This window comes from Prionailurus viverrinus, chromosome A1, assembly GCF_022837055.1.
Source record: "Prionailurus viverrinus isolate Anna chromosome A1, UM_Priviv_1.0, whole genome shotgun sequence".
Lineage (NCBI taxonomy): Eukaryota > Metazoa > Chordata > Mammalia > Carnivora > Felidae > Prionailurus > Prionailurus viverrinus.
Window position 1 is genome coordinate 163,640,978 of NC_062561.1, and position 23,498 is coordinate 163,664,475.

The window sequence follows — 23,498 nt, forward strand, 5'->3', positions numbered from 1 at the left end:
AGATCACAGAGCAAAATGCCACCCCCGTCCAGACATCCAGAGTAATGCACATCCAACCAGACTTGTTCAGCAGAAGCCACTGAAGCCATACACTGGTAGAGATATTTAAGTGATAATTTTGGCAAGTTACCAGAAGCTCAATGAGAGTGAAACATTTCTAGGGGCTGCATTTTTTTTTTTCTGGGGGCGAGAGGATGTGTTCACATATAACCTAGGCTTTCCTTTTAGGACCTCATTATGGTTTCATAATAAGGATTTGAGAAATATCCCCTTGGTCCAGGCTGGGGTAGAGGAAGAATAACTACTGTGAAACATAAGCAGATATATCCATAACAAAGGGACTTAATCAGAACACAATTCTGAAACCTTATGCCAGGCATAGGATGATAATTCCTCCACTCTCCAACCCCTCCAGACTTCCTGTTTTACTTAAGAGGATTAAAAAACAAAACAAAACAAAACAAACAAAAAACTATAACAGAGAACTTCAAACACACACACACACACACACACACACACACACACACACACACATTTGGCACATGACAGGAGAAAAAAGTTTTATATAGTTATATATCACAAGAGGAGTAACAAAAACACTTGTGAAGGCTAAAGCCCCAAGACATAGTCACTAAATCAGAGACTAAATCAGAATACTTTAGAATGTTCAACCTCACATCCTGCCATTGTGTCAAGTCTCCAGTATGATAATAGTGTATTACAAATGAAAGAGTTGCAAGATATGTACTCTCTTTGAGTAACAGTACATAGCTAAGTCTCAAAGACAAGAATTGCCAAAACAAGGATATTCGAGCAATTTGAAGACTCTGGTATCTATAACTAAAATGAACGTTAAACATAGCCTGACTCCTAGCCAGATCTTGATCTATGAAAAAAAAATTGACAAGTTGAACTTTATGAAAATTTTAAAAAGAAATTATTATACAAAAGACACTGTTAAGAGAATGAAGACAAGCTACAAGGTTGGAAAAAATATGTGTAAATCACATGTATGATTTGTATCCAAAATATGCAAAGAACTCTTGAAATTCAACAATAACAAAAAACTTAACTAAAAAAAATGGGCAAGAGATCTGAAAAGACATTTCAACAAAAAAGATACATAGATGGCAAATAAGCATATGAAAAGATGTTCCCCTCAGATGAACATATGGGAAGGAAAAATGAAAAAAAACAAGAGAGAGGGAAGCAAATCATAAGAGACCTTCAATGATGAGAATAAACTGAGGGTTGATGGAGGGAGATGGGGATGGGCTAAATGGGTGAAGGGCATTAAGAAGGGCACTTGTTGATGAGCACTGGGTGTTACATATAAGTGATGAATTATTAAATTCTACTCCTGTAAAAATAAATAAAGTGTAGAATAATGCAAGATAATTTAAGATAAAGAGAGGGATACGAGAAAAGAACCAATTAAGCATGGCACTCACCCCAATCATCATTCCTACTGTTAGCAGACCCAAAATAAATTGTGTGTTTTAAGATTAAAAAAAAAAAAACTTGTCCCCATTCTTTTTCCTTAGGAAATTTCAAATTAAAGATACTAGGAAGACGACTACATTCCTATTAGTGTGACTAAAATCCAAAAAAAGAACAATAGCAAGTACTGATGAGTAATGGGAATTCTCATTCATTGCTAGTTGAAATACAAAATGGCATGGCCACTCTGGAAAACAGTTTGGTAGTTTCTTAGGATAAACATAATCTTAACATATAATCCAACAATTGCACTCTCAGATATTTACTCAAGTTTTTGAAAATTTAAGTTGACAGAAAAATATGCATTATAAAAATATATATGTAACTTATTATTCATAATCACCCAAATTTAGAAACAACAAAGATGTCATACAATAGGTGAATGAAAATAGAAACAATGAAGTATTATTTAATATTAAAGTTAATGAGCTATCAAGCTATGCAGAAACATAGATAAATCTTAAATGCATATTGCTAAGTGAATGAAGTTAAAGACTATATATTGTATAATTCCACTTGTATGATATCCTAGAAAAGGTAAAACTATAGTGAAAGCAAATAATTTTTACCAGGGGTTTTGAGAAAAAGGAGGTTGCATAGATGAAAGGGGACTTTCTAGAGTGGCAAAATGATTCTCTATGCTACCCTAATGATGGATACATGACACCATGCATTTGTGAAAACCCATGGAACTTTACCACATAAAGAAATGAACCTTAATTATGTAAATTTTAAAAATCCTTCAGGAGGTTGGAAAATCTCAGGATGAAATTCAGACTTTGACAACACAATCTAACAATATGACAAATCTATAAATAGCCTCACCAAAGGGATATGGGGAAAAGGAAGTTGCTGGTGTAAGGAATTTCAGAAGTAATTGGTGACTGCAAGACCAAAGCCAAAGGAACTGTATAAAAGCAATGTCCTCCAATTTGTAAAGTTGTGTCCCCTGCATTACAGTTTAACAATTTGGGAAGCACTATATGTGTACATAAACTGAAAATTAATGTTTAAGAGGATGATAGGAGCCAGGTTCCCACTGTAATGGGAAGTTAAAGACATGTGAGGGAAAAAGGAAAGAATGTTTCATATGGTACTGGTAGAGTTGGAAACATCAGTATGAACTCGTATTTAGCTTAATGTAGACACAAATGAGTACATGCAGAAATACAGATGCACACGGGTTCATATACACACATATTTCTTTGCTCTGTGAGCTGAAATGCATGGAAGCAATGATACATAAGTAGCACTAAGCACATCTAATGCTCATATCTTGGTTTTGAATACTATTCTCCAATAAAAGAAACCAAGGTCTTTTGGAGAAATTGCTGAGTCTAGGACTGGGATAGGAAATACATAAGATAAAGCCTAAACATCTTATAATAGCATAAAACATGGAAGTGCAAAAACAAACACTGAAATAATGGGGGTATGTCAAAAGAGGCAGGAGCCAAATGAAAGACTTCCCAGTAGCCAAAGCCAAAAAAATCTGAACAACCAAATTAATAAAATGGTATTAGATTATAACCCAGTGTGTAGAATATATGTCCATGAGTCTAAACAGATATAAACGACTGGATAAACAAATAAGTGGGGAGAACAGACCTTTGCAGAAAATTCTGAATAATTTATGCAGATACTCACCCCTGAAGAAGGTGGAACATAACTCTTTATTCCTTAAATGTAGACTGTACACTTTCAAAGATTACAGTAAAGAGGAAGGAGCTGAGTAAATTTACATTGGAGAAACAAGGTATACATTATCTTAGCCAGGTAATGCTAACATCAGCAGTGATAAAGCATGTCGTTAGCATGTAGTCTTCTTATGATATGACCAAAATAGCACTTTCCCTCTGTGGTCTTTCTCATAAAAACACATAAACTTGGCCTAATCATAGAAAAACATAAATGAATCCCAAATGAAGGCCATTCTACAATACCTGGCCATACTCTTTAAAACTGCCAATGTCATCCAAAACAAGGAAAGTCTGAGAACTGTAACAGTCTAGAGGAGACTAAGGAGATAGACATAACTACTAAAGATAACGTGACATCCTAGATGGAATTCTCATTTAAAATGGTTACTAAGTAAAAACTAAGGAAACCTGAAAAGTGTACGAATTTTAGTTAATAATAATTTATCAATACTGGTTCATTAGATCTGACATATTTATTAATAACATGTTAACAAGAAGGATATCTGAGTGTAGGATATATTATAAGTTGGTATTAACTTCTCAATTTTTATAATCATTCTAAACCCGTTCTAAAATAAAAGCTTATTTAAAAATGAAGTTCACAGTATGGTTAACTGTAGTCACACTGCTACTAGATCTCCAGGGATCTGGTGGAAGTCTTCTGGCTTATAAAAATGGTGTATCATTCCATCAGTTAAGAACTTTAATTCTTTCGGCAATTCTTTATAGTATTCAGGACATAGTTGTTTTATTTTTTTTTTTTTGTAGATTTAGCTCTATTTCATTTTCTGATGCTATTTTAAATGTGTTTTTGTTTCATTTTCTCATTATTCCTTGCTAGCATACAGAAATATATTTGATTTTTGTATACTGATATTGAAAACTTGCTAAGAAACTTACTGAACAGTTTTAGTTGTTTTTTTTTTGAAAATTGCTTTTATATAGAGATGAATATATGGGAAGAAAAAAAACAGAAAAACATAACTTTGTGTCTTGCTTTCCAAAATTGATTCCTTCCCCCCACCCCCCACCCCCACCTTATTGATTGTACTGGACAAAAACTTTAGTATAGTGTTTAAAATAAATGGTGCAATCAGACATCTTTGTCTCTTTTCTGATCTTGGGAAGAAAGCATTCCGGTTTTTACTAAGTGAGATGTTAGTTCTAGGATTTTTGTAGATGTTCTTTATCAAGATGCTTTTTATCCTTAATTTGCTCACAATTTTTTTCAAGAATGTGTGTTTTACTTGGTCAAGTGCTTTTTAATTCTACTGAGTTAATCATATGATTTTTCTTTTCTGGTATTTTGACATAGCAATTTACATTGATTTTTCAAGTGTTAACCTTGCTTTCCCAGGACAAATCCCATTGGCCTCCATGTATTAATCTTTTTTATCTTTTGTTTGAGTTAATTTGCTAAAATTTTATTAGAATTTTTGCGTCTGTGTTCATGGATTTACTACAGTATTCTCATAATCTTTGACAGGTTTTGGTATCAAAATAATGTTAGCCTCATAGAATAATTTGGAAAATATCTCTATATAGAATTTGGAAATTCTATACAGCCATCAGGTCATTTTAGAAAGAACTAACTAGCTTAATAAGGGTTACAACCACCAATTCCCTCAGGATTTATTTAACATATAGTCATAAATCTACCCACTCAAGAAGAATATTTTTAATTACTGTCAGGGTGAAAATTGCACTTTTCCAAATATTTGGCCAGTTATATCTCCCTTACTATATGGTAACATTTCTCCAGAAATTTTACTTTTTTCATTATCTAGTAATTACACTTTGTTTTTAATAGCTAATGACATATAAATTGATAAGAGCATCATACTATTACAGAACTAAATAGAACTAGAAACATTTAAAAAAAATTCTCCCAGGTATTTTTAAAGCAGGGCCCATTACTGGTGACTCCACGGTGAGGTCTATTGTGAGTGTGATAGGAAACTCAGAGTTGAGTCAAGGGAGAGCTCTAAATTAATGTCCTTTGTACTTTTAAAACATTTGTTTAAATTTCCATCCTCTTGTATGTGGCCCAAATTCCTATGTAGGGTACTAGTTAATAGATATTTAAGTGAATTACTGAAGGAGGAAAAATGTACTGCTTGAGATTCTTTCCCTGTCTTTTTACCTCTCCCCTGCTCATGTGTGCACATTCGTACTCGTTCTCCCTCTCTTTCAAAATAAATAAAGAAACTTTAAAACAATGCTAGTTTTTTTGAAACTTAATGACCTAGAGAAACAAATGAACTATAAGTCCTTTGTTTCATTGTCTCAGTGGATAGTCTTTTCCAGGCTTTCTCTCCTCTTTAGAAAGAGACAGAATATTATTTTCAGACACTCCTCCTGTCCATTGTACATTATTTATTCAAATTATTAATGCCCATGGGGCACCTGGGTGGCGCAGTCGGTTGAGCGTCCGACTTCAGCCAGGTCACCATCTCGCGGTCCGTGAGTTCGAGCCCCGCGTCAGGCTCTGGGCTGATGGCTCAGAGCCTGGAGCCTGTTTCCGATTCTGTGTCTCCCTCTCTCTCTGCCCCTCCCCCGTTCATGCTCTGTCTCTCTCTGTCCCAAAAATAAATAAACGTTGAAAAAAAATTTTAAAAAAAATTATTAATGCCGTTTTGTAGGTAATAGCAGGTGTTCTCAACTCATGTTGCCCCTCAGAATCTTCTAAGGACCTTGTCAAAAAAGAGAATTTTCAAAACTCACCAAGAGATTCTAATTTAGTAGGTTTTCAGTATAGCCCAAGAAGATACAGTTTCAATAAACACCACAGGCGATTATGCAGGGTGTCCTCAGAAGCTACATTGATAAAAATGAGTTACACCATTTTTTTGCATGAATACATGCCATTGTTATTCTTTTGTCATTTTAGTTTAGCAGACACCACAATTTCAAAGAACTTGGTGGAAAGTCAATCTAAACCTTTATGTGTTTATTTTATTACTTATGGCCATCTATTTCTTCATTGACTCAAGAAATGGAATTGGAGGTTTGTGAAACAAGACAAAGTAACAGAAGCACAAGCCCCACTGAAATTTGAGGGACCACTAAGATTAAGATCTTTGTTAACGATGTAAATGGTGTACAGAACCTGGTTTTTCAGAGCATTAGAAATTCTATATAGCCATCAGGTCATTTTAGAAAGAACTAACCTAGAGAAAACTGGTTCCAGTCAGGGGCTAACTGACTGTTATGTTTATTACAATCTAAACCTTTATGTTTTTAAGGCCATGCTTCCTCTTCAATTACTTGGGAGGGTCCATGAATCTCCAAGTGTACACAGTGAATTTCCTATGGAAGCACCTGAAATAAACACACTTCAGGTCTGTACATGTCTGGGTGGTAGTCAATATCAGATTCCTCTCCTAAGTCTCTTCTTCAGACTTTGCCTTTTCAAATATGCATTATGACTTCCTATTCATTTACACAGCTTTTCTGACTACTGTGGCCTAACATAACCTTTCATGCAACCCTAGAATTCTAGAGATGAGAACTATCATATCACCTTGCATGGACTCACAGGGATCACTTAGTTTAACCCAAACATCTGACAAAATTAACACTAGGGAGAAAAAATAAATTGTCCCCTGTAACCCATTTATTAGTGGCCCATCTAGATTATCTTCTACCTCATGATAATGTCCCTTCTTGGTCAAACTGTACTTACAAAGAATAGCTCATATGTAGTATTAAACAGGATATTTCATGGTTCTGTAATATTTTTTTTTCCTTTATGATTTGTATCCTAAGTGAGTTTGTAAGCTACTTCAGACCATGCACAGAACTTCCATTGTATTACCCTCAAAGTAACTAGCACATACTGGTTACTCCAAAATGGTATTTTTTTTCTTTAACCCATTCCGCCTGCCCCCCCCCCCGACATAATGTAAATTCATGTGCATAAAAAAGGAAAAGCAGTTCTTTGGATAGAAGGGGTAGACGGAGAAAAAGGGGCGGGGGGGAGCATGAGGAAAAGCAACTAGACCAAGCTACTCAGGTTGCCTTGGTGACACTAGGTTCATGTTCTTTCAGAGAGCCTGACATTTCTCTGTTATTTGTGATACAGAGCACCATCTAGTGGTTTTATTTCAACTTCAAACAGTCCACAGTCCTGCTCAATCTCCAATAAAAAAATGAGCTTTTGGTAAGATGCAATATTCGTTATGAAATACATATTTTAGGGATTCAATAACAGAGTCAGAATCTGCTTTGTGTGCATGTACAACATGCATATTTGAGCGATTTGTGATTAAAATGTGCTTTCTGTAGTTTAAAAATATGATCATCTGTCATAAAGGACTGGACTACAGAAGCAATAGTCATCACCTTACCAGCATTTGGGGAACCAAATATGAGGAACAAAATGTTCAGAATGAGACATTTTTAGTAAAGCTTTCTAATAGGAACATGAACATGAAATTCAGCACTGCTTCACTTTACTAAGATGCCTGATCACCTGACATTTGCATAGATATGGCTACGTTATGCTACTTTTGAAACTTAAGGACATCAGACTAACAGTTTTTATATATTCCTAAGTGACAGTTTCCTAAACCTTATTAAGCATGTTTTTTTTTCATAGCATATCTTCTTTATCACAAAGGATATTAGTATTCTGCAGAGTTGTTCCTTGATCTCACAGTGTTTACTTCCTTGTGGATATCAGCCTTGTTTAACCTAATTGGTTTCAGCTTCTTAAGAACAAGGACTCAGTTTTATATTTCTTTGGTAAATTATGACCACACCCACCCACTAACCCCATATCCTTAAAAGTCCTGACATTAGGAACTGTGCTTAGAGCTCAGTAAAACGATTAGCAGGCATATATTATGGACTGTTCAACAACTATCTCCTGGAGCCATTAACTCAAAATGCAATCAAAAGTAAGGAAATAGTTAGCTCCACTGATCAAGAGTGATGGAATTCAAAGAGCCATGACCTTAAGAAACAGAGTCCTAGAAAACTGATTTTTAAACATTGAGAAGAAAACAGGATGATAAAGCAAATCACTTTAAACTTATGGCGATCTATTTCTTCATTGACTCAAGAAATGGAATTGGGGGTTTGTGAAACAAGACAAAGTAACAGAAGCACAAGCCCTTTGAAATATTACAAAATACTCTGAAATTTCCACTGAAATTTGTGGGACCACTGAGATTAAGATCTTTGTTAAAGATGTAAATGGTGTACAGAACCTGGTTTTTCAGAGCATTAGAAATTCTATATAGCCATCAGGTCATTTTAGAAAGAACTAACCTAGAGAAAACTGGTTCCAGTCAGGGGCTAACTAGGCCTAGCTCTCTTGATCTATTGAATAATGACACAATAACAATGTTAACATTTCCTGATCTCCTAACACTTGCCAGATTTTACTAAACTCTATATGGCTATCATATAATACTAATAATATCCCTAAAAGTATGAGTACATTATGATAGCCTTTTATATGTAAGGATTTCTTTCTTTTCATAGTAAATAATAATCGAGAGACTACTATTTGCTCTTTTTAGAGGACTAGAGATTTTGCAATGATTAAGATTTGTAACTTTCTTGCATGGAGTTTATTTTTTAGTAGGGGAGGACAAACAATATAAATAAGCAAATATGCAAACCAAGAAAATGAAATAACAAAAAAGACAAGATGTAGAGTTTAGCTAAACTACTCCATGGTACTATTATTACTCAACATCCATTTCTTTTGGCTTGCAGAACCTATAAACCAACACTAGCCCCCTCATGCAACACTTGTTCTAGATAACAGTGCATAGTCACAAGTAAATGTAAATTTCTAATGTGACTTCCCCAATGGCCCTCATGATAAAAAGTTTCCCCTGCATCCCAGGGCTTTCCACTTGTAGGCTGCTTAGATAAGACCCCACAGAGCTTACCAAAACCCTACTGTTTTTGGTTTGAGTTGACCAATCTGGCCTTAGCCCAAGACCCCCAAAACATTGCATCCAGGATGCTAATAAACACATGTGCCCCAGGACCTGCCTCTCTCTGCCTGCACCTTGCCTTGATGTCCCTGCATGGCCCCTTGAGGTAACTTCCTCCAGGACTTGTGAGTAATAAACCTCTCTATCTCAATATCTCCTGTGGTCTTTTGTTGAACTGTGGCCTCCCCCTCTGGCACCATGGGGCTCTACTTAACAAGGTTAATTGAACAAAGTCATAGTGCAAGTACTATACAAAGAATCAAAATATGCAATTAACCTAATTGACCAAAGAGTTAGATTTCTTTGAGAAAGTGGCCTTTTAAGTGGTATGTGATTGACTAGACAAAGTAAGACCCGCAGAGATGAAGAGAAATTTCACTTTGGAGGGAGAAAAGAGCAAATGAAAAGGTCGTGAGGAGGGACTGTGTGGGAAGAAAGGCCAGTTTGGCTTGGAGGAAGAAAGGAATGACAAGAGAACAGAGCAACAGACCAGTCATTGAGGTAAAGGCTCAGATTTCATGTGAATTGTAAAAGTTAAGGGATGCTATAGAGTGGTTGTGACACAGGACTTTTAAAAATCACTGCATTATAGTGGCACCTGGGTTAATCAGTTAAGCATCTGACTCTTGATTTCAGCTCAGGTGAAGATCTCACAATTTGTGAGTTTGAGCCCTAGGTTGGGCTCTGTGTGCTTAGGATTCTCTCACTCTCTCTGCCCCTCCCCTGCTCATGTGCAAGCACTCTCTCTCTCTCTCTCAAATAAATAAATAAATAAATAAATAAATAAATAAATAAATAAATAAATAAATAAATAAAATAATTAAAAACCTAAAAAAATCGCTGCATTATAAAGAACAGATAGTACAAGAGCAAGGGTGCAAATGCAAAATGGAAAAAGAGATGCAGAGAAATGTGCTCAAGTCTTGGATGACAGCGGCGGAAATGAAGATGGGCAATGAAGATATGCTTTGGACTTTGTCAGAAGAATGGCACATGGAGGGGGAAGCACAAGGAAGAGTAATTAAGGATGCTACTGGAAACAGAGGCCTGAGCAACTGGGTAGTTGGGTATGCCTACTGAGTTGTTAAAACTAGGAAGAGAGTGAACCTAGGGACTCAAAGTACATTTTATAGCTGAGACCTGAACTCTTAATCTTCTAACACCAGAGTTCACACCACTAATTAACAGGCTTCTGAAGAGATTGTATTTCCATATTTAGGTAAATTTGGGAAATATTTGCACACATCAGTGTTGTGTAGACCTTTTCTTCTCCTGTCTGCATCCAGTTAATCATTCAATTTATTCAAGGTACACAAAATATTATTGCAATGAATTGAATGTTTGTGTCCTGCCACAATTCATACATTAAAACCCTAATCCCAAAGTGAGAAATAAATGGCATTTCTTTGGAGGCAGGACCTTTGAGAGATAATTAGGTCATGAAGATGGAACCTTGGTGAATGGGATCAAGGCTGTCTTAAAGAAGAGGCTAGAGAGCTAGCTAGTTCTCTGTCTACCATCTGAGGACACAGCAATTAAGACAGCCAGCTGTAGACCAGGAAGAGGGCACTCACCAAGAACCCAACTATGCCGGCCCCATCATCTCAAACTTCAAGCTTCCAGAACGGTGAGAAATAAAAATTTGTTGCTTAAGCCACCCAGTGTCTGATAATTTGTTATAGCAGCCTGAGCTAAGACTATTGTCATCTCATTTAGAAGCCAACACAAAAATTACAAGAAAAATAACCGATGAAACAACTAACTGTTCTCAAGGAGTAACCAAGAAGTGTAATTAAAAACTTCTATAGCAGGAAAATTCCATAAAATGTAACATTTTGTAAAAATATGTTAAAACTAAAGAAGGATACTCTTATGCCCACAGCAACATGACTAAAACATAGTAAGTAATCAATAACATCTGTTAAATTTAAACAAAATTGTTACTTGTGTTACAAAGATTGAATCATCATCACCATCATTGTCAAAACTGGTATTTATTAAAAATTTAACATTATAAGCCATTGCTTTTTAAATTGTGTAGCAGAATTCTTGGATACTATAGACATACAAAATAGCCTCATGAGGGAACAAGAGTGTTGGGTGGGCTCTCGACCACATGCCCTGAGTCTTAGGGCTCTCACGACATGCCCTGTTGTGTGACACATAGTGAATTTCCACAAGGAATTCACAGCCACAAAGATTTCTGACTCTGAAAATGAAGGTTTGAAAAATATTTCTTAAGCCTAAACTGGGTTTTCATTTTCTTTAAATATTTATTTCTCCAGGTTTGCTAACCAGATTCACCTTCTATTGTCATAATTTAAGGTGATAAGGAAGCATTTACACTGATACTCAGGAGGCACTATAATTATTTATTGGAATCTAAATCTTTTAACATCCTTGCAAATTTCAGTGGCTTTAGCAGTTCACCCTTAAAAATTAACCCAACAGAATAAAAGAAAATGTATATGGATGTATGAGAGGAAGACGAACCAGAAATGGTTTAGGGGTGTGTTTCCTCTCTTCTCGGGCACAGTTAGGGACTGAGTGACCTTCTACCAAGGAAACATACACCACAGGCTGCTGCAGTCGCGTCCTCTCTGAACATTTCATCATCTCACGGGCTGAGGCTCATGGTAACTCTGCTCCAGCCAGAAGCCATGTGTGTATTGCCACCTTTTTCATCCCTACTTAGACCAAACGTATTCTTCCTCCCTTGTCAATATTAATGTATCTGCAGTGAATAAACAACATGATAGTATATAGAGAGATGTATTTCCCTAAGTCACTGTTTCTTATATCTATACAAAGTATTTGGGGAAGGAAGAAACATGAACACATAAAGTGACACACATGCCTTTAAGAGCAAAACCAACTGTGGGATATCTATTCAGAATTTATTTTCTGGGTGAAATAATATAAATTGTATCTAAAAATTAAAAAAAAACACCTTTTTGCTATTTCCCAGGTAATCAGGGAATGCTGTCCCAGTTTCTTAAATGATAAGGTCACTGATTTCATGGCTTTCATCACCTATGCTATGGAATGGAAAAATTCCACTTGATAAGACGAGATTCTTACATAGAAACATAATGGGAAAATTACTATACCAAAAGCCACATTAAAAGTTATGACCCAGTTATATCCAGGTAAATGGTCTTAATATCATATTAAAATTTTATATTCCTTATGCTAAAATTGCTGATTTAGCTTTGAATGTAAATCTTGAAGAATGATATAGAAATAAGCATAATTAAGAAAAAAAAAGAAAGTAAGAAAAAGAAAAGAAACTATAGCATTTATTTCCCATAAAAATATCTATCTACTTTCTTCTGGCATTGCATAATGATGTATTTATTCCAAAAAGAAAAAAAATACCCAATAACACAAAAATATACGAATAATTATCATAAAAACATTGTGCGTTTTATACGACTACAATGATATATTTATCACTACATTCTCATGGTTCTAAGATTTTCAGGAAGCTTTTGGAACTATCACATTCCTACTCTGTCCACAAAAAAAATCCATGCAATCCAACTAATTTATTGTGTATTTACTGCATGTTGAGGCCAAGAACAAATGGATAATTTTTTTAAGAAGCCTACATAATTAAAGAGCTCATTAATTATACTGTTTTCCCAAGCTTCAATTAACATGTTAATCTAGAAATCACTACCATGTGTTTTGGAAATGCTTGGTATTCAACAACTCTCAGAGGCATGGTTTGCTGAAAATGCCTCTCTAGCAAAGGAAGATTTAGGAATTCTAACTTTGGTATTCTTAGGGAGAATTCTTATTCCTCTGTGGAAAACACAAAGCTTGATCATCCTAAATAAAATCCTTATAAATTTGGAAATTTTTATGAAGGCATATTTTTATATATGCTAAATGAAAATTTTGAAAATCCCTCCTGTTCTGTGTTTATGAGGAGAAAATTCAGGGGAGCATGACATCTTTATCCAGAGATTTCATAATCTAAATTTACTCTTCTCAAAATGTTAATATTATATACTAGAGTGGGACAAAACTTAATATCCCTAAGATCGGTGATAGTCTGCTAGACAATGGTGAAGCATGTAAGCTGGCTATAAATAAAAGTCACCATCCTCTATTTCAAATACATTTCAAAGCATGTATTAAAAATTTATAGATGGGGGGAGGAGCCAAGGTAGCAGAACAGTATGGAAGTTCTTTGTGTGTCTCGTGTCCATGAAATACAGCCAGACCAACACTAAACCATCCTGCATACCTAGAGAACTGATGAGAGGATTAACACAACAATCTGCACAACCTGAACCACAGAACTCGGCAGGTACGCAGTGCAGAGAGGTGAGCTGGGGGAGCAAGAAGCCGCAGAAGGCAGGGAGCTATTTTTGCTTGCAGAGAGAGGACTGAGATGGGAAGAGAGTACGGGAAAAGCACCCCCCCCAAAAAAAAAGCAGCTGGAGAAAAAAATGGAAAAGTGGAAACAGCTGCAGGGACTGAACTAAAAAGGGAGAAAGGAGGAAGGAAAGGGTTTAAATTCCATTAAGATTCTATAAACGGGGAGCACAAAGTCTGAAACGCCACAGCTCAATACCTGGCGGTGCTCTGGTGAGAAGGGTGAATCCCCAGGAGCAGAATGGGGTCCAGAAGGTCCTCGGGCCACATGAGAGAAGCAGTTCCACTGCTGAAATGCATTTGGTAGAAGCTGTGTATCCACCTGGTCCCAGTGGACCCCAGAGAACAACCACATTCACGGGTGCTGAAACAAGGTCCTTAAAAGTGAAGCCTGGTGCCAGATGTGTGTTGTGATTTTCCAAAATCCCTGAAACGCTGCTGCTACATGATCACGCAAACTTTTTCTGGGGCAGGCTGGCACTCAGCCGCAGTCTCTGGGCATCGGCAGCAGCATGGTCCCACAAACATTTCTGGGTGCAGCCTGCACCTGGCCCTTGCTCAGTGAGACCCACAGGATCTCAGCGGGTCAAAGCCGCAGTCCCTCAGAAGTGAGGGGTCGGGAAACACAGCCGCATCTGATATAAAACTCACGAGGGAGGTGCTGCCTGGCAACCCCACGGCTTGGTCACAATGTAAAAGCAGGAAGTGGACGGAGGCTGGAGACAAAGGACGGGTGCGCATTTGCTGGTTGGGCAGAGCACAGAAGCCGGATACTACAGACTGGATAGCTGGGTGACGCCATTTTCGCAACTCTGGCACATGTGCATACACACCTGCAAGCACCACAACAATCCACTCTAGTAAGCTAAGCAGCGCCATCTAGTGGAGAAAGGAGCCATGACACTAAGCCCCACCCAATGGGGCCAACCTAGCTCTTCAGGAACACGGATCACTCCTGCAGCTTATTTACAGACTATAAAGTGCTTCATAGCTTGACTTCTAGGGGAAAAGGATGTAATTTCAATCCTTTTTCAGTCTGTTTGCTGGTCGATCTAATCAATTTTCTTTCTTTTTTTCTTTCTTTTTCGTTTCTTTTCTTTTTCTTCAATACAGAAAGAGAAAAAAAATTATTTTTATTTTCAATTTTTATTAAAAATATTTTCCTTTATTTTTCTCTACTATATATTTTTTCTTTTTAGAACATTTTTCAAAATTTATTTTACTTCCATCATTTCATTTTATTCTATTTCATTGTATTCATTTTCTCATATTTTCAAATGTTTTCCTTTTTATTTATTTCTTATTTTTCTTTTTTCTTTTTATTTTTTCTCTAATCTATCAAGCACCTTTCAATAACTAGACTAAAACACACCTAGGATCTAGCATCATTTATTTGATTTGGGTGTGTGTGTGTTGTTTTTAATTTTTTAATTTTAGGTTTTTTTTTTTACCTTATTAATTCCTTTTCTTCCTTCAAAATGATGAAACAAAAGAATTCACCCTAAAAGAAAGAGCAGGAAGAAACAACAGCCAAGGACTTAATCAACACAGATACAAGCAAGATGTCTGAACCAGATATGGAATCACAATAATAAGAATACTAGCTGGGGTCAAAAACAAATTAAAATCCAGTCCCTTTCTGTGGAGATAAAAAAAATGAAAGCTACTCAGTATTAAATAAAAAATGCTATAACTGAGCTGCAATCTCGAATGGATGCCATGGAGGCAAAGATGGATGAGTCAGAGCACAAATCAGCGACATAGAGGACAAACTGATAGAGAATAATGAAACAGAAAAAAAGAGGGAGACTAAGGCAAAAGAGCACTATTTAAGAATTAGAGAAACCAGTGATTCATTAAAAAGAAACAACCTCAGAATCATAGGGGTCCCAAAAGATGAAGACAGAAAAAAAGGTAGATGTGAGCAAACCATAGCAGAAAACTTTCCTAACCTGGGGAAAGACACAGACATCAAAATCCAGGAAGCACAGAGGACTCCCATAAAATTCAACAAAAACTGACCATCAACAAGGCATATCATAATCAAATTCACCAAATACTCAGGCAAGGAGAGAATCATGAAAGCAGCAAGGGGAAAAAAGTCCTGAACCTATAAGGGAAGAGATATCAGACCTATCCACAGAAACTTGGCAGGCCAGAAAAGAGTGGCAGGATATATTCAATGTGCTGAATTAGAAAAATATGCAGCCAAGAATTCTTTATCCAGCAAGGCTGTCATTCAAAATAGAAGGAGAGATTAAAAGTTTCCCAGACAAACAAAAATTAAAGGAGTTTGTGACCACTAAACCAGCCCTGCAAGAAATTTAAAGGGGGACTCTCTGAGGGGAGAAAAGATGGAAAAAGAAAAAAAAAAGCCCAAAAGCAACAAAGATTAGAAAGGACCAGAGAACACCACGAGAAACTCCAACTCTACAAGCAACATAATGGCAATAAATTCATATCTTTCAGTACTCACTCTAAACTTCAATGGACTAAATGGTGCAATCAAAAGACATTGGGTAACAGAATGGATAAGAAAACAAGACCCATCTATATGCTGTTTAAAAGAGACCCACTTTAGACCTAAAGATACCTTCAGATTGAAAGTAAGGGGATGGAGAACCATCTATCATGCTAATGGTCGACAAAAGAGGGCTGGAGTAGCCATACTTACATTAGACAATCTAGACTTTAAAATAAAGACTGTAACAAGAGATGAAGACGGGCATTGTATCATAATTAAGGGGTCTATCCAACAAGAAGACCTAACGAGGTAAAAATTTATGCCCTCAATGTGGTAGAACCAAAATATATAAATCGATTAATCACAAACATAAAGGAATTCATTGATAAGAATACCATAATAGTAGGGGACTTCCACACCACACTTACAACAATGGACAAATCATGCAAGCAGAAAATCAACAAGGAAACAATGGCTTTGAATGACACCCTGGACCAGATGGACTTAACAGATATATTCAGAACATTTCATCCTAAAGCAGTGGAATATGCATTCGTCTCCACTGCAAATTGAACGTTCTCCAAACAGATTACATACTGGGACACAAATCAGCCCTCACCAAGTACAAAAATATTGAGATCCCACCCTGCATATTTTCAGACCACAACGCTCTGAAACTCGAAAGCAACCACAAGAAAAAATATGGAAAGATAACAAATTCTTGGATACTAAAGAACATCCTACTAAAGAATGAATGGGCTAACCAAGAAGTTAAAAGGGAAATTGAAAAGTACATGGAAGCCAATGAAAATAATAACACCACAGCCCAAAACCTCTGGGATTCAGCAAAGGTGGTCATAAGAGGGAAGTATATAGCAATCCAGGCCTTCCTAAAGAAGGAAGAATGGTCTCAGATATACAACCTATTCTTACACCCTAAAGAGCTGGAAAAATAACAGCAGAAGACAAGAAATAATAAAGATTAGAGCAGAAATCAATGCTATCAAAACAAAAAACAAAAAACAAAAAAACAGTAGAACAGATCAATGAACCCAGAAGCTGGTTCTTTGAAAAAATTAAAAAAAATTGATAAACCCCTAGCCAGTTTGATCAAAAAGAAAAAGGAAAGAACCCAAAATAAATAAAATCAAGAATTAAAGAGGAGAGATCACAACCAACACAGCAGAAACACAAACAATAATAAGAGAATATTATGAGCAATTGTATGCCAATAAAATGGGCAATCTGGAAGAAATGGACAAATTCCTAGAAACATATACACTACCATAACTGAAACAGGAAGAAATAGAAAATTTGATCAGACCTACAACCAGTAAAGAAATTGAATTAGTAATCAAAAATCTCCCAAAAAACAAGAGTCCAGGCCAGATGGCTTTCCAGGGGAATTTTACCAAATATTTAACGAAGAGTTAACACCTATTGTCTTGAAGCTGTTCCAAAAATAGAAATGGAAGGAAAACTTTCAAACTCTTTCTATGAAGCCACCATTACTTTGATTCCAAAACCAGACAAACACCCCACTAAAAAGCAGAACTACAAACCAATTTCCCTGATGAGCATGGATGCAAAAATCCTCAACAAGGCATTAGCCAACCGGATTCAATAATACATTAAAAAATTATTCACCACAACCCAGGGAGATTTCTACCTGGGATGCAGGGCTAGTTCAATATCTGCAAATCAATGTAATTAATCACATCAATAAAAGAAAGGATAATAACCACATGATCCTCTCAATAGATGCAGAGAAAGCATTTGACAAATTACAGCATCCTTTCTTGATAAAAATCCTCAAGAAAGTAGGGATAGAAGGATCATACCTCGAGATCATAAAAGCCATATATGAAAGAGCCAATGCTCATATCATCCTCAATGGGGAAAAACTGAGAGCTTTCCCCCTAAGGTCAGGAACAACACAGGGATGTCCACTCTCCCACTGTTATTCAACATAGTGTTGGAAGTCTTAACCTCAGCAATCAGACAATACAAAGAGATGAAAGGCATCCAAATTGGCCATGGGGAGGTCAAACTGTCATTGTTCGCAGATGACATGATCCTCTATATGGAAAACCCAAAAGATTCCACCAAGAAAATGCTAGAACTGATCCATGAATTCAGCAAAGCTGCAGGATATAAAATCAATGCACAGAAATCGGTCGCATTCCTATTCACCAACAATAAAGCAACAGAAAGAGAAATCAGGGAATCAATCCCATTAACAATTGCACCAAAACCCAAAAAATACCTAGGAATAAATCTAACCAAAGAGGAAAAAAAAATCTATACACTGAAAACTACAGAAAGCTTATGAAAGAAATTGAAGAAAACACAAAAAAATGGAAAAAAATATTCCATGTTCCTGGATAGGAAGAAAAATATTGTTAAAATGTCAATACTACCCAAAGCAATCTACATATTCAATGCAATCCCTATCAAAAGAACACCAGCATTCTTCACAGAGCTAGAACAAACAATCCTCAAGTTTGTATGGAACCAGAAAAAAACCCCGAATAGCCAAAGCAATCTTGTAAAACAAAACCAAAGATAGAGGCATCACAATCATGGATTTGAAGCTGTTTTAAAAGCTATAATCATCAAGACAGTACGGTCCTGGCACAAGAACAGACACTCAGATCAATGGAACAGAATATAGAACCCGGAAATGGACCCACAAACATATGGCCAACTAATCTTTGACAAAGCAGGAAAGAATATCCAATAAAGAATAAAGACAGTCTCTTCAGCAAGTGGTGCTGGGAAAGCTGGACAGTGACATGCAGAAAAATGAACCTGGACCACTTTCTTACACTTTACACAAACATAAACTCAAAATGGATAAAAGACCTAAATGTAAGACAGCAAGCCATAAAAATCCTAGAGGAGAAAGCAGGAAAAAACCTCTTTGATCTTGGCCACAGATACTTCTTACTCAACATGTCTCTGGAGGCAAGGGAAGCAAAAACAAAAACTACTGGGACCTCATCAAAATAAAAAACTTCTGCACAGTGAAGGAAACAATTGGCAAAACTAAAAAAGCAACCGACGGAACGGCAGAAGATATTTGCAAATGGCATATCAGAAAAAGGGTTACTAGCCAAAATGTATAAAGAGCTTATCAAACTCAACACCCAAAAAACAAATCATCCAGTGAAGAAATGGGCAAAAGACATGAATAGACACTTCTCCAAAGAAGACATCCAGATGGCCAAATGACACATGAAAAAATGCTCAACATCACTCATCATCAGGGAAATATAAATCAAAACCACATGAGATACGACCTCACACCTGTCAGAATGGCTCACATTAACAACTTAGGCAACAACAGATGTTGGCGAGGATGTGGCAAAAGAGGATCTCTTTTGCACTGCTGGTGGGAATGCAAACTGGTGCAGCCACTCTGTAAAACAGTATAGAGATTCCTCAAAAAATTAAAAATAGAACTACCATGACCCACCAATTGCACTACTAGGTATTTATCCAAGGGATACAGGTATGCTGTTTAGAAGGGGCACAGGCACTCCAATGATCATAGCAGCACTATCAACAAGAGCCAAGGTATGTAAAGAGCCCAAATGTCCATCAATAGAATGGATGAAGAAGATGTGTGTGTATATATATATATATATATATATATATATATATATAGACAGAGAGAGAGAGAGAGAGAGAGAGAGAGAGAGAATTACTAGGCAATCAAAGAGAATGAAATATTGCCATTTGCAACTACATGGATGGAACTAGTGTGTATTATGCTAAGCGAAATTAGTCAAGAAAAACAAAATCATATGACTTCACTCATATGAGGACTTTAAGATACAAAATAGGTTAATATAAGGGAAGGGAAACAAAAATAATATAAAAACAGGGAGGGGAAAATATAAGAGACTCTTAAATATGGAGAACAAACAGAGGGTTACTGGAGGGGATGGGGGAGGGGAGATGGGCTAAATGGGTAAGGGGCATTAAGGAATCTACTGATGAAATCATTGTTGAACTATATGCTAACTAACTTGGATGTGAATTAAAAAAATAAATTAAATAAATATTTTAAAAAATTATAGATGTGTTTTATCCTTTAAATAACCTTATTAAAAATTTTTAATATTTACTTCATTTCAGCTTCTTTTATCGATATAACAACTTGTACAAAGAGCATTCCAACTTGGAATGGAAAAACAATAATAACCTTACTTACCTTTGTATAAAAGTATACAAAAATGAGAAGGCCAGACAATGAGATAGAAAGCAAGAGTACTTGATTCTCTAAAACAGAAAAAAATAGCTTGACGGTATTAACAAACATACTACTACTTATGATCCGTCTGCCCTACAAACTACAACTAAAAGCTCTCATAAATTACATCACAAATCAGTTACTGTCTTGATATTTGAGTTTTCAGTCATTTGTTTTGTGTAAACTGTGACTATCATCTTTGTTACATTACACTGGCATGTGGAATTAAAATATTTTGTGTGCATCAAGGAAGTGATAAATAGGATTTGTGTTTTATTTTTCAGGAATGTTTTACAAAACTATCCTTTCGTAATCCAGTTTTAAAAAGTGCCATGACCAGCTTTTTGGGTTACTCCTTCACATCTTTCGGGTTCCCATTCAAATGTCAAGTTATCAGAGAAATTTTCCCTGACAACACTATACAACATGCCATTCTGCTTTATTTTTATTCACAGCATTTATCATTACCTGACAGAGATTTACTGATGATTTGTTGACTATCTCACCTCCTCCACTAGGATCAAGGTCTTAGAAGGCCTTGGGCCTTATTATTTCTGTTTTGTTCCTACAACATATACTGCTTCTAAAATATTTCCTGCAATGTAGTAGGTGCTCAATAAATATTTGCTGAATGAATAAAACCCCAATATTTATAGAGGCGATCTCTTAATTTCATGCACAATGAATTCCTGGAAGAGATGCAGAGTTAGAATTATATATATACATATATATGTGTGGATAGGTAGGTAGATTCCAATCCCAGAGAGAAAAAAAAATGTGTTTTTTTTTTAATTTCTAATTACAAGATGTTTTGAGGACACTGTTTCGAAAAATGTACTTCTAACATGTCATATACATATTTCATTTTATTTATTTTATTTTGTCCTGCAAATTTAATAACATTTATGTAAGAATAATATTAAAAGTCATTATTTAAAGTAGTTATAGTAATCTCTTCTTTCTCATATGCATTACTCCTCTGAGAATCATCACTTTTAATCCCTTTGTTTTACATTCTTTTTACTACATATGGGATGAAGGCAGTAACATTCCTGTAAGCACAACAGCAATGCTGTGAAGACAAATAAAGTGACTCTGGTGAAGCAGAACTGTTAGCTAAAGGCAATTATTTTTAAGTTTATTTATTTTTGAGAGGGTGGGGGGTACAGAGAAAGAGGGAGAGAGAGAATCCCAAACAGGCTTCATGCTGTCAGCATATAGCCTGATGCGGGGCTCGATCTCATGAATCCTGAGATCATGACCAAAACTGAAATCAAGACTCAGACACCTAACCAACTGACTGAGACACCCAGCCACCTCATCTAGAAGACATTTCTATCATACAATTGCTTTTAATCTATTTCATCAACTGACATACAGAAGTCGAAGTCTGGTGTACAAGGGAAGTTTTGTAGAAACAGTGTATGCAACTGTAAACTGTATAAAATTCCATCTTAAGTGGAGGAATGTAGCTCCCATCAGGATAAAAAAGGTAGACTGTGGCCCAGTCATTCCCAAGCTCTCAGTCAGCAGTTTTCAAACTTCGACGTTTATTGAATCGCCTGGAGGTTCCTATTAAAAATTCAGACCCCTCAGGGCCAACCAAGATAATCTGAATTAACAGCTTGAAAATAGCTCAAGAAATAGTATCTTTAACAAGCACCTCAGGTGATTCTGGTGTAACCAGTGTGAGAACTACACTCTGAGAAATGTTTGTCTAAATGAAGAAAAGTATCGTGGTATTATATACTCATATGGTTATTAACCAATCTCATGTTTTAGAGATATATACTTTTTCTCCATGCATTATTTCCCTACCTTTAACTTCTGCTCCAAAATCTGAAATGAGGAGCTTCACTTCCTCAGTTTTGCCCTTCATCTTCCTGAAATGAGGCATATGATTAATTTTTTGCTGCCATAACTATTTTTGGTGAGTGCAGATAATAAGAATTTGTCTAGCACTGACTTCTCAGCCTCAGGCTATTCAGTATCAACATATAACTGCCACTTCAAGTACTCTGTCAGAAAAAATTGCTCCATCCCAAGGAAAATACAATAATGGAGGTTTCAGAGGATGTATTTTCTTCAAGGTTGAGAAAGCTACAATATTTAAAGTATGGGTAGATATTCTCTTGGCAAAACCTAGAAAAACTACTTCAAGGTCAATGTTAAACAAAGGTTCTACATAGCTAGAAGTTTTGATATAATTAGCTGTAACATGGAGCACTTGGGTGGCTCAGTCGATTGAGCGCCCGGCTCTTGATTTCAGCTCAGGTCATGATCTCAGGGTCTGTGGGACTGAGCCCCATGTAGGGCTCTGAGCTGATAGCCCAGAGCCTGTTTGGGATCCTCTCCCCCTCTGTCTCTGCCTCTCCCCCATTTGTGCTCGCTCTCTCTCTCAAAATAAACATTAATAAAAATGTAAAAAAAATAGCTAGCTCTAACTTCACGTAAGCTACATTTATTATAATTAAAAATAATTTTTCAAGACAGGAAAAAGGACCAAATTAACTTCTCCTCAAGAAACTTCTGTGTACATACTACGTCTTTACCATTTATTTTGTATTCAACTTTTTAAAAATATTACTTCATTTAGAGTAGGAACTATACAGAAAAAAATTAAAAAATAATTACATACAGAATATTCCTTGAAACTGAATATTAAAATTTGAATTTGATAACATAAAACTAAAATCCTCCAAGAAACCGTTTCTAACAAAGACTAAAAGTAAACTACTATATTTCTTTTGGTTGTGTTAATAACTAAATGAGTTGTTTGAGAGATCCCCAATTATTTTTTTATGATATATTTTATGTATACAAATATTTTCTGTGTGTGTCTTCAGTTCATAGGGACACTGGACAAATTTTAACAGAAGTAAAAAACAATCCCATTAAGATAATGTACAAATGAAATATAAAAGTAAATAAAGCAGAGAGTTTATGTGATGTTATATTTATTAGAGTAGAAATTTCAAATATAAAATAAGATGCCCTACTTAAAGTGGCTCAAGGAAAATTTTACTTTTCATTGTGAATTCAGTTATGACAACCATTTTATACCATTCACACCACCATCAGAGATTATAAGCTTTCTCCTCTTACAGGAAAAGATGTCTGCTATATAGCTGTAGGGTTCTATCTTACTCAGTTATAACCACAGCAGAAGAGAGAGATACTGTCTTCACAAAAAGTACCAATAAAAGTAGAGCTTTGGGAGAAGCTGGTCCAAAGTA